The sequence below is a fragment of the Ursus arctos genome, unplaced genomic scaffold, assembly GCF_023065955.2.
Source record: "Ursus arctos isolate Adak ecotype North America unplaced genomic scaffold, UrsArc2.0 scaffold_19, whole genome shotgun sequence".
NCBI lineage: Eukaryota > Metazoa > Chordata > Mammalia > Carnivora > Ursidae > Ursus > Ursus arctos.
Window position 1 is genome coordinate 56,810,979 of NW_026622863.1, and position 11,422 is coordinate 56,822,400.

The window sequence follows — 11,422 nt, forward strand, 5'->3', positions numbered from 1 at the left end:
CCATGGAGCAAGGACGGTGCCCAGTGTCTCCCCTGAGCCGCTGGAAGGACAGAGTCCTGTTCCGGGGAGGACTTCAGAGAGCCGGGTTTTGAAGGGTGATGTTCATTCTGAGAAGCCATTTGACATCCAGCTGGGGACGTCAGTGAGAGAGCGGAGTATGAACGTCCAGAATCAAAAGAGGGGTCCAGACCGGAGACGTTAAAATGCACAGCTAACGTGACATGATAATAAAGTTAATGAAAGAGTATGACTTTTCCTCAAGAAACTAGTGATAGGATCGCCGTATGACCCAGCAATTCCACGTCTGGGTGCATATCCCAAAGAATTAAGAGCAGGGCCAAGAGATATTTGCACACCCGTGTTCATAGCAGCGTTATGCACAAGAGCCCAAAGGTAAAAGCAACCCAAGGGTCACTCAACAGCTGAACGGATAAAAAAAAATGTGGCCTAACCAACCATGGACTATTTTTTTAGAAGATTAAATTTAATTATCTGACAGAGAAAGAGCATAAGCAGGGGGAGCAGCAGAGGGAGAGGGAGAAGCAGGCTCCCCGCTGAGCAGGGAACCCAATGCGGGGCTGGATCCCAGGACCCTGAGATCATGACCTGAGCCGAAGGCTGACGCCTCACCGACTGAGCCACCCCGGTGCCCCTACGATGGGATTCTACTCGGCCTTAACAAGGACAGAAATTCTGACATGTGGCCTCATGGATGAACCTGGAGGACGTTACGGTAAGTTAAATAAGCCAGTCACGAAGAAGACGGGTCCTGGATGACTCCACTTACGTGAGGCCTCGAAAGTAGTCAGATTCCTGGAGACAGAAAGGGCATCGTGGTTTCAGGGCCTGGGAGGAGGGGGGATGGGGAGTGGTTCTCTGATGGCTGTGGTTCAAGTTTTGCCGCTTGAGAAGAGTTCTTGTTTACTACATGTCAAAGATAATCTCGTGCTCGTATTTTTAGAGAATATCCAGGACATATGGCAAAGTCCTAGGTGCTTGCAGCTGTGACCCCGCAGGGACAGCACCGTGTGTCTGGGGAGGAAGTGGCGCCCTGGGTGGGGCCATGTCACGGGATGGACCGGGTCAGGCACAGATGTCTTGTCCCGAGTTCCCCCAACACAGGTGTTCACTAAGCTTATGGAGAATGAATGAATGAATGAATGAACGAATGAATGGCTCCTGCCTTCACTTCGCCCAGGATCCCTTCTCTTCTGACCCAGACACTCACTCAGACCTAAAGAACCCTCCACGTTGCAGGACAGAACAGCCGAGGGGCTAGATGAGACTGTGACTCCGGGTCTAGCCGGGAGTTGACTAGCTCCCCGGTGTAGACAGTGCTGCTCAGACAAGCCCCTCAGGTGGGAGGACCTTGGGAGACTCACTGTGTCCCATGCCTCAGGTGTCCTCAGAGGTCCTGGTCCAGGCTCTGGTGCCAGAGGGAAGTGCCGAGATGGGGGGCCGCACACGGGCTCCGCTGCCGCTCTCTCCTCCCTGGGTGGGTCTCCCTGATCCCCGGCCGAGGGTGTGGCCAGCTCTGTGCAGAGAGAGGAGGAGCTCTGGAGCTGCGGTTCCTCTTCTGTGAACCACGAGGCCTTGTGCTCCTCCCCAGCTTCCCGTGGGTCCCCCCAGCCTCCCTCCCACTGCCTTCCTCTTCTCCTTCACCCGCAGGAGGCCCACACACCCCCCATCTCAAGATGCTCCCGCTGCCGCTGCTGCTGTCCCTGCTGTGGGCAGGTGCGTGAGCCGAGGGCGGGGCCGGAGGGCGGGGGCTGCCGCTGACCCTCGATTCCCCGCAGGGTCCCTGGCTCAGGATCGGAGACACTGGCTGCAAGTGCAGGAGTCCCTGATGGTGCAGGAGGGCCTGTGTGCGCGTGTGCCCTGCAACTTCTCCCACCCCACGGACTACTGGTTCCAGGAAGGGGACAGTGCATACCAGGGTGCTCCAGTGGCCAGATTGAAAAGTGCAGGAGGAGACCCAGGGCCGATTCCACCTCCTCGGGGACCCCCGGGACTACAACTGCTCCCTGGATACCAGAGACGCACAGAGAAAGGACTCGGGGACATACTTCTTTAGGGTGGAGAGAGGATCTTCTGTGAGATATACTTACTGACAGAACCAGCTCTCCGTGCATGTGACAGGGAAGGAGTGGGGTCAAGGAGAGGACACGTGTCCCATGCATGGATCCTGAGGGCCCCTGGGGCAGGGCTGGGAAGGGACCCCTGCTCTCCATGCTGGCTGGGGAGGAGACGGCTGGCCTGAGGTAGAGGCTGCTTCTTGGGGCACCCTTAGGGTCCCCCTCCAGGATCTCTTGTCTCTCTCCTCCTCAGATCGGACACAGACACCTGACATCCACATCCAGGGGCCCCTAGAATCGGGCCACCCCAAGAACATTACCTGTAGCGTGCCATGGGCCTGTGAGAGGGGGACACCACCCCCCTTCTCCTGGACCCAGGAGGCCCTCACCTCCAGGGGCTCCAAGACCCCCAGTCCCCGGTGCTCACCCTCACCCCGAGGCCCCAGGACCACGGCACCAACCTTACCTGTCGAGCGATCTTCCCTGGAGCTGGTGTGAGCACGGAGAAGACCATCCAGCTCAACGTGTCCTGTGAGAGCCAGGCCGGGACGCCAGGGTCCCTGAGGGCTGGGGGTGCTGGGGAGGGGGCGGCAGGACTTGGTTGGGATACTTGGGGAGAATTCTTAGAGGCGCAGGGTCAAGGTGGAGAGAACACCCAGGCCCCACCCCCTTGCCCATGGCCACCTCGTCATCCTGCAGGCGGCCAAGTATTTGTTTCTGTTGCAGACACTCCGCGGAACCTGACCATCCCCATCTTCAGGGGAAAGAGCACAGGTGGGAGAGGCCCCGGGGCACCAGTGACGTCTCAGAGGTCAAATAAGAGAATGTTGTGAGGGTCTGACGGAAGGAAGCCCCATCACTCCTTATTCCCTCCCTGGTCCCAAGTCTGCCCCACCCCCGTCCCCTGGCTGGACTCTCCAGGGGCACCGTGAATCCTAGTTGACCATTCGCTGTCACCGTGGCTGCTCCCTCGCTCCCCTCACTCTCCCGTCATACCCTTTTGCTGATTCTCTGCTTCTCCTGTGACCGTGACATCTCACTGGCCCCCCAGGAGCCGTAGATCAAGGTTCTTCTTGCTGGGCACTGGGCCTCGGGCTGCTTTCTGCACAACCCCGTGGGCAACCCCGGGCCCTGGTGCTTCTAGTCCTATGTCTGCCCTGAAGACCCTCGCAAGTCTCTGTCCGTCTCGGTCGGGTCCAGATCCTCCTGAGCCCCCTCCGCTACCCTGGGGAGGCCCCTCCCACCTGAGCAATCTGAGTCAACATCCAGGAAGTCACTTTAGACATCTCTCACCCTCACCCAACACTCCCTGTGACTCGGCGAGTTTTGCAAACTCGACTTCTGGAAAATGTCTCAAGTGGCTCTCTTCCTCCATCCCCGGGGCAGCAGCCCCACCCACCTCGGGCCTCCGCCTTCTCTCACCTGGACATTGTGAGACCACCTGCAGCATCTGGACCGGCCTCCTCTCTGGCCTGCCGGTCTCGGCGCCCCTCCCCCCAGCCCACCACGTTTCGGCCTGAAGGTGCCCTAGATCTGGCCCTGTTCCTCCTCTGCTCAGACCCCCCTAGTTCCCTGTGGCCCTCAGAGGAAGGGCTGGGAGCTTCCCTTGTTTGCAAGCCTCCAAGTCTTTCCCCGCAAGTGGTCAGACCTACGTGTGTCCACGTCCCTCCTCAGCATCACACATCAAAGCCCACCTCCTGGGGTGTCCTCTGCCAGGTCTAGACGGGCCAACTCTCGCCCAGAGGTCCATCCACCTGTCCTGGGATCGTTGGGTGCCCCTCCTCCCCACCTCACCAGACGGATCTTCATTTTTCCTTGCATTGGCTTGTAACCCTTGTCTGAGAGACTCTATTTTCCACCCCCGTGTCTGTGGAAGGACAGAGGGAGAGAAGGGGCTCTCAGCCCTGCCTTTCTGGCTTTCTCTGTCCCCTAGTCCCAGAGGCCCTGGGCCATGCCGCCTCTCTGCGAGTTCGGGAGGGCCAGTCCCTTCGTCTGGTGTGTGACACTGGCCGCAACTTCCCTGCCAGGCTGAGCTGCTCCGGGGGGAGCCTGACCCTGAGCCCCTCCCAGCCCTGGAATCCTGGGGTCCTAGTGGTGCCCCAGCTGGTCTTGGGTGATAGAGAATTCACCTGCCGGGCTCAGCACTTATGCGGATCCTACCACGTTTCCCTGAACCTAGTTGTGCAGGGTGAGTATAAGCGGGGCATCTATCTGCATTCTGAGGTGAACAAGACTACGGTGTGGACTTCTGGACTTCGGGAAACTCACTCTCCTCCTCCTCTCTCTCTCCCTCCCCCAGGCATCTCCTGTTCCTGCCGCCAAATCTCTGGGGAGCAGTGGGGCACCTGGCCTCTAACCCTCACCCTGATCAGAGGAGCCCTCATGGGGGCTGGCTTCCTCCTCACCTATGGCCTCGGCTGGATCTACTCCCCCCGGTGAGAAGCCCTTTCTCACAGTAGCCCGGATTCTGGGACACCTTGGGCGGCTTCACTCTTCTTGTCCTCTCCAGAGCAAGCCGTCCACAGAGCTGGACTCTTATTTCAGTACCGTGTTTTCCCCACAGGTTCAGAGGCTCTGAAGACGATAAGGCTGCAGGTTGTAACTGAGCCCTCTTCCTCACGGTGGTGCTGCTGTCCGGTAGGTGAGGATCCGTCAAACCGCTGTATCCTGAGACTCACCCCTGCACGGCTCTGTAGAGCGGGGAGGTACTGGAGGACTGGGCCCTGCCTCCTCTCCAGAAATAACATGTCTCTTGACCTGTGGTCATTAAGACTCTCCCTGCTTGGGGCGCCTGGGTAGCGCTGTCGTTAAGCGTCTGCCTTCGGCTCAGGGTGTGATCCTGGCGTTCCGGGATCGAGCCCCACATCAGGCTCCTCCGCTATGAGCCTGCTTCTTCCTCTCCCTCTCCCCTGCTGTGTTCCCTCTCTCGCTGGCTGTCTCTCTGTCACATAAATAAATAAAATCTTAAAAAAAAAAAAAAAGACTCTTCCTGCTGGTTCCAAATCCATGGTAGGGAAGGCAAGTGAGGACATAGATAGATTTTTGTTACTATTAATTTGAATTGTGTATACCCCATGTAATATATTGTTTCTGTGTGTTTATCTTGGATAAGCCCAAAATTCAATCCCATAATATATTGTTATAAATCTCATAATATATTACTTTTTAAAACAGAATTTTAAAGAGATTTTTTAATTAGAAAAATAAACTCCTGGGGCTCCTGGGTGGCACAGCGGTTAAGCGGCTGCCTTCGGCTCAGGGCGTGATCCCGGCGTTCTGGGATCGAGCCCCACATCAGGCTCCTCCGCTGGGAGCCTGCTTCTTCCTCTCCCACTCCCCCTGCTTGTGTTCCCTCTCTCGCTGGCTGTCTCTATCTCTGTCGAATAAATAAATAAAATCTTAAAAAAAAAAAAAGAAAAAGAAACTCCTATTTATGCACATAGTAACCATTCGATGGCTTTTCATTCCTTGTACGCATTCAAGTTTCTCGATAGCATCACTTCCCTTTTGCCGGAATATCTTGTCCTATCTTTCTTGTGGACTAGGTGTGCTGGTGGTGAATTCTCTCAGCTGTTATTTGTCTGGAACAGTTTCTGTTTACATTAGTTTGGAAAGATGTTTTTTTATGGGATAAAGAATTTTAGGATAACATTTTCTTCCCTTTCCGGTCTTCAAATTCTTTTGTCTTTCATAGTTTCTTGTGAGAATTCTATAATGTTTACCTTTCTTACTTTGTTTGTAGTTTGTCTTTTCCTCTGGCCAGTTTTAATATTTTCTCTTTTTCCCTAGGTTTAAATGATTTGGTTAATATATGCATTGGTGTGTGTGTGTGTGTGTGTGTGTGTGTGTGTGTGTGTGTGTGTATTGAGAAGGAAGGGAAAGGGAGAAGGGGAGAGAGAAAGATATCCTGTTTGGAATTTGTTGAGTACCTTGGGTCGGTGGATTTATAATTATGATCAAATTTCTAAAAATTGAAGCCAATATTTATTTCAGGTTTTTTTTTTTCCTATTCTTCCTTTCTCATCATCTCTGGGTCTCTCCTTTTACATATGTAATGGGGCCTGATGCTATCTCATAGGGCCCTGAATATGTCTTCACCATTTTCCAGCCTTTTTCCCTCTATATTTGCTGTTTGAACAGGACCTACTGTGACATCTTCAAGTTCACTGGTCATTCTTTCCAATGTTCAGTCTCAGTTCCAATGAGAGCTGTTGCTCTCATTCAGTGGAACTCTCAGATAACGTATTTTCTTCTTTAAAAGTTACATTTCCTGGGGCGCCTGGGAGGCTCCGTCGGTTAAGCGTCTGCTGTCAGCTCAGGTCATGATCCCGGGGTCCTGGGATGGAGCCCTGAGTCGAGATCCCTGCTCAGCAAGGAGTCTCCTTCTCCCTCTCCCTCTGCCTGCCACTCCCCCTGCAAATTCAAAGTTATCTGACCTTTTTGCTTTTTAATATGCTATCTTGGCTTGAAGAGAAAAGGGTGAACACCCAGGTGAGAACACCACCCCAACCTAGACAGTGCGGGACCTGATAACACCACATGCTGTAGACTGTGTCCCCCCCAAATCTGTATGGTGACATCTACCCCCCCCACCCCAGCCGCTTTGTGATGGTAGCAGGAGGTGGTGTCTTGGGGAGATTAGACGTGAGGGTGGAGCTCTCATGAATGGGACTAGTGACCTTGTAAAAGAGGCCCCAGAGACTCCCTTGCCCCTTCCACCACGGGAGGGCACAGCGGTCCAGGAAATGGTCCTCTGTGAACAGGAAGTGGGCTGTCACCAGACACGGAATCTGCCAGCTCCTTGATCTTGGACTTCCCGCCTCCAGGACTGTGAGAAGTGAGTGTCGGTTGCCTATTAAGCCACTCAGTCTGTGAGATCTTTCACAGCAGCCCAGACAAAGCCACCGCAGGAACACATTTTCTTCCCTGGCCATCTCATGGTGAGTGTGCCTCGGTGGGACTCCATTTGAGAATGACGTGTGAGCACAGGACAGTACTGGAGTGTTTTAAATCTGGGGAGGGTGGGTTTGCAGGGAGGAAAGGAGGATGGTCACGTGACTTCTTTAATAAGCTCCCCCTGGCAGAAACTCGTTTCTTGAGGGGTTAGTGAAAGGAGCGCAGTCCTAATTTGTAAGAGCAGTGAGAAAGAAGGCGGCCTTTTGGGAAGAGCCGCATTTGCAAAAAGTGTTCAGCACCAGGGAAATATTCCCCGGAGAGCTGCAGTTCTCCAGGACCACCACCAACACCGACCCTGGTTCCTGGGGCTCCACCGGGGTCCGTCTGTGCTGCGGGTATGGCGCGCCCCCTGGGGGCGGCATGCTGAACTGCGTCAGAGGCAGCGAGTGCCCTGGGACAGAGCCTATGGGGACAGGTGACAGGAACGGGATGGTGTGTGTGTATGGGGGAGGATAAGATGCCCCCTTCCCCTAATAAAGGCTCCTCAGCACCCTCAGGGCCTCAACTACAGCCAGACCTGAACTCTTCATCCCCCACCAGGACCCTTCCCTACATCATGGTGATGAAACCCTCCAGTCCTCAGGCCCACACCCCTGCAGCCTTCCCAGGCACCATCCTGAACTACCTACCTCTCCCTCTCCCCTCCCAACCTCTCCCGACCCATACTCCCCCATCTCCGGCTCACTTCCTCTCAACATCTACCTTTGCCCCTCCCCGTTGTGACATCAGGGGCAGAAGGAGCACGTGCTCAACATTGGTTAATGAGAGGAGAGGGGAGCCTGCAGGGTGTTTGTCTAAAGGAACACGTTCACATGGGGCGCCTGGGTGGCTCAGTTGTTAAGTGTCTGCCTTCGGCTCAGGGTGTGCTCCCCGTGTCCTGGGATCGAGCCCCACATCAGGCTCCTCCGCTGGAAGCCTGCTTCTTCCTCTCCCACTCCCCCTGCTTGTGTTCCCTCTCTCGCTGGCTGTCTCTGTCAAATGAATAAATAAAATCTTTAAAATCTGAACATTCTTGGGCAGAGAAGACAGATGGGAAGATAACTAAAAAAGATTCTCCTGGCCTCAGGTTGCCACCTGGCTCTCATCCAGGCAAGACTGGGCGAGGGGCAGAGGTGATCTGGTCACATTGAGGAAGGGCGGAAAATTCTGAGGGGGCCCAGGAAGCCACAGGACCTTCAGAAGGCTGTGGCAGTGGGGAAACATTGTGGACGACTTTGAACTCCCAACAGTGGGAGGGGAAGCCACAACCCCGTGTCATCCCCCAAGGTGGGAATAAACTTTGTTCAGGTGAGAAGAGGTGGGGGGTGAGGGTATCACTGTCAGAACGCAGAAACAAAGCAAAAGAGGGTTCAAAGTCAATTTGGGGAGGTCATTGGGAGATACGGTGAGCAGTTTGGATTTTTCCCCAAAGATAACAAGACACCATTGAAATGTTTAAGTAAGAGAGGGATTTGGTTTGATTTATATTTGAAAAACAACTCTGGGGGCCCCTGGGTGGCTCAGTCAGTTAAGCTTCTGCCTTCGGCTCAGGTCATGATCCCAGGGTCCTGGGATCGAGTCCCGCATCTGGCTCCCTGCTCAGCGGGGAGTCTGCTTCTCCCTCTGCCTGCCGCACCCCTGCTTGTGCTCACTGTCTCTCTGGCTGCTGTGTTGAGAAGCCATCGAGGAGAGAGCAGAGTAGAAGCAGGGGGACAATCCGGATTATTACTCCTGTCATACAGGTGAGTGAGGGCGGCGGCTCGGATCCCGGCAGTCATTCTCCATCAAGGGTGATTTTGCCCTCCGGGGGACAGGTGGCAATGTCTGGGGACATTTTTAGTTGTCCCAGCTGGGGTGGATGGCTGCTACTAGCATCCAAGGAGTGAGGTCAGGGCTGCTGTGGGACATCCTGTCCCGCACCCCCCACCCTCCCAGAACGGTCTGATTCAAAATGTCAATAGTGCTAAGACTGAGACATGGAGGCTGACTCGGAGCTCGATCCCAGGAACCGGGATCATGACCTGCGTCGAAGGCAGACGCTTCACCGACTGAGCCCCCCGGGTGCCCCCCAGTGTTATCATCCTCCACAACTATGCACAATATGAAAATCAAGGAATTGTCAGTAGCACGATCAGGGCAAGTCCACGTTAGGATCCAGGCTTCCCTCCCTCCCTCTCCCTCTTCCCTGTGGGAGGCCCTTCCTCTGTAAGCTTCATGTTGTGAAGTCCCTGGACAGGAGGCTCCCTGGGAGAAGGGACCCTGGCTGTCCCCTGATAATGCCCAGGTTGGCCAGCGGGGACCCGGATCAGAGTGCAGAAGGTGGATATCAGGGACTGAATAGTGCCCTGTGCTCCGTTCACATGTTGAAGTCTTAACACCAGTACCTGCAAATGTGACTACATTTGGAGACAGGGCCTTTAAAGGGGTAATTCAGTTGAAACGAGGTCATGGAGCAAGCTCAAATCCAGTAGGACTGGCATCCTCTTAAGAAGACATCCAGGGGCGCCTGCGTGGCTCGGTCGGTGGAGCGTTAAACTCTTGATCTCAGCTCAGGTCTGGATCTCAGGGTTGTGAGTTCAAGTCCCGCATTTGGCTCCATGCTGGGCATGGAGCCTACTAGGAAAGGAGAGGAGAGGAGAGGAGAGGAGAGGGGAGGGGAGGGGAGGGGAGGGGAGGGGAGGGGAGGGGAGAAGAAGGAAGGAAGGAAGGAAGGAAGGAAGGAAGGAAGGGAAGAGAGAAAGAGAGAAAGAAAAGAGAAAGGAAGAAAGAAAGAAAGAAAGAAAGAAAGAAAGGAAGAAAGAAAGAGAAAGAAAGAAAGAAAAAAGAGGGAGGGGGGATGAAAAAGAGATCAGGACACAGGCACACACAGAGGGACGACCATGTGAGGACACACGAGGAGATGGTGTCTACACCCCCAAGGACAGAGGAAGATACCCACTCTGCTGACACCTTGATCTTGGACTCCCAGCCTCCAGGGCGGTGGGGAAAATTCCTTCTGTTGTTTAAGCCATTCAGTCTGTGGTGCTTTGTTGCGGCAGGCCCCAGCTCGTGGATACAGGGGACATGAGAGCAAGGCCAGAGGCAGCCACATCACCTCCCCCAGGAGACTTCTCCTGGCTTCCCAGGAAGAAGGGACCATGCCTTCCTCACCACCATCTGTGTCAGCATGGGGGAGGGGGTGTGGGGGGGGAAGGGGGAGGAGTTATGGGCACTTCAGTGCTTTTCTGCTTTTCAGAAGCTTCGTTTACCAAACTGGATCCCCTTGAGGTCAGACAAGGTGTCTGATTTGCCTGTGTCGCCCGCGTGCAGCCCGGCACCTGCCACGCACCAGGACCCCAGGCGTGGAGGTTCAGTGGACCAACACGTCTCTCTGTGACCAAGGTCATTTCAAGGAGAAGGGCTGGGGGAGGGGGGCAACATCTGGGACTTGATCCCACTCACTTCCCATCCCCCTTACCTCTGGGTGCAGGTGTTCTCAGCACAACGGGTATTACAAGAAACTGCATCCAGGGGCGCCTGGGTGGCTCAGTCTGTGAAGCGTCTGCCTTCGGCTCAGGTCATGATTCTACGGTCCTAGGATTGAGCCCCGCATCGGGCTCCCTGCTCAGGGGGGAGTCTGCTTCTCCCTCTCCCCCTGCTTGTGAGCTTTCTCTCTCTCTCTCAAATAAATAAATACATAAAAATCTAAAAAAAAAAAAATCACACAAGTAAACGCACCCATTCTTGGGGCAAAAGACGGGGAGCTGGAGAGGTTAGACTCAGGTCTCGGGGGTGGGAGCTTCTGGTGGACCAGGGGATCGATGAGCTCACCAAGCGAGGATGAAGGAGTGCAACTGAGACTGGCCTAAGGTTACCAGATTTAGCAACTAAAAACACAAGGCATCTAGTTAAATTTGAATTTCAGATATGAACAACAAATAACTTGATTTTTAAAAAAGATTTATTTATTTATTTATCTATTTGAGAGAAAGAGAGTGTGTGTGCAGGAGCCAGGGGAGGGGGAACAGAGGGGAAGCAGGCTCCCTGCTCAGTGAGGAGCCTGCCTTGGGGCTTGATCGCAGGACCCAGGGATCACGACCTGAACTGAAACCAAGAGTCTGATGCTTAAGCAACGGAGCCACCCAGGCGCCCACAACAAATAATTTTGTTACAAGAATGTCCCATTGCAACATCTGGGACATACTTACATTTAAAAAATTATTCATTGTTAAGCTGACAGTAAGCTTTAGAGGCGCCCGGGTGGCTCAGTTGGTGAAGCGTCTGCCTTTGGCTCAGGTCATGATCTCAGGGTCCTGGGATCCAGCCTGGGTCAGGCTCCCGGCTCAGCGGGGAGTTTTCTTCTCCTTCCCCCTCTGCCCCTCCCCCCTGCTCATCCTCTCTCTCTGTCTCTCTTTCTCTCTCATGCCGTCTCT

General features: G+C 54.4%; 1 pseudogene; it reads left to right on the top strand.

Moving 5' to 3' along the window:
• Positions 1 to 657: 657 nt before the first annotated feature.
• LOC113247332 (sialic acid-binding Ig-like lectin 14) lies at positions 658 to 4,681 on the top strand (annotated as a pseudogene).
• The last annotated feature ends 6,741 nt before the right edge of the window (positions 4,682 to 11,422 follow it).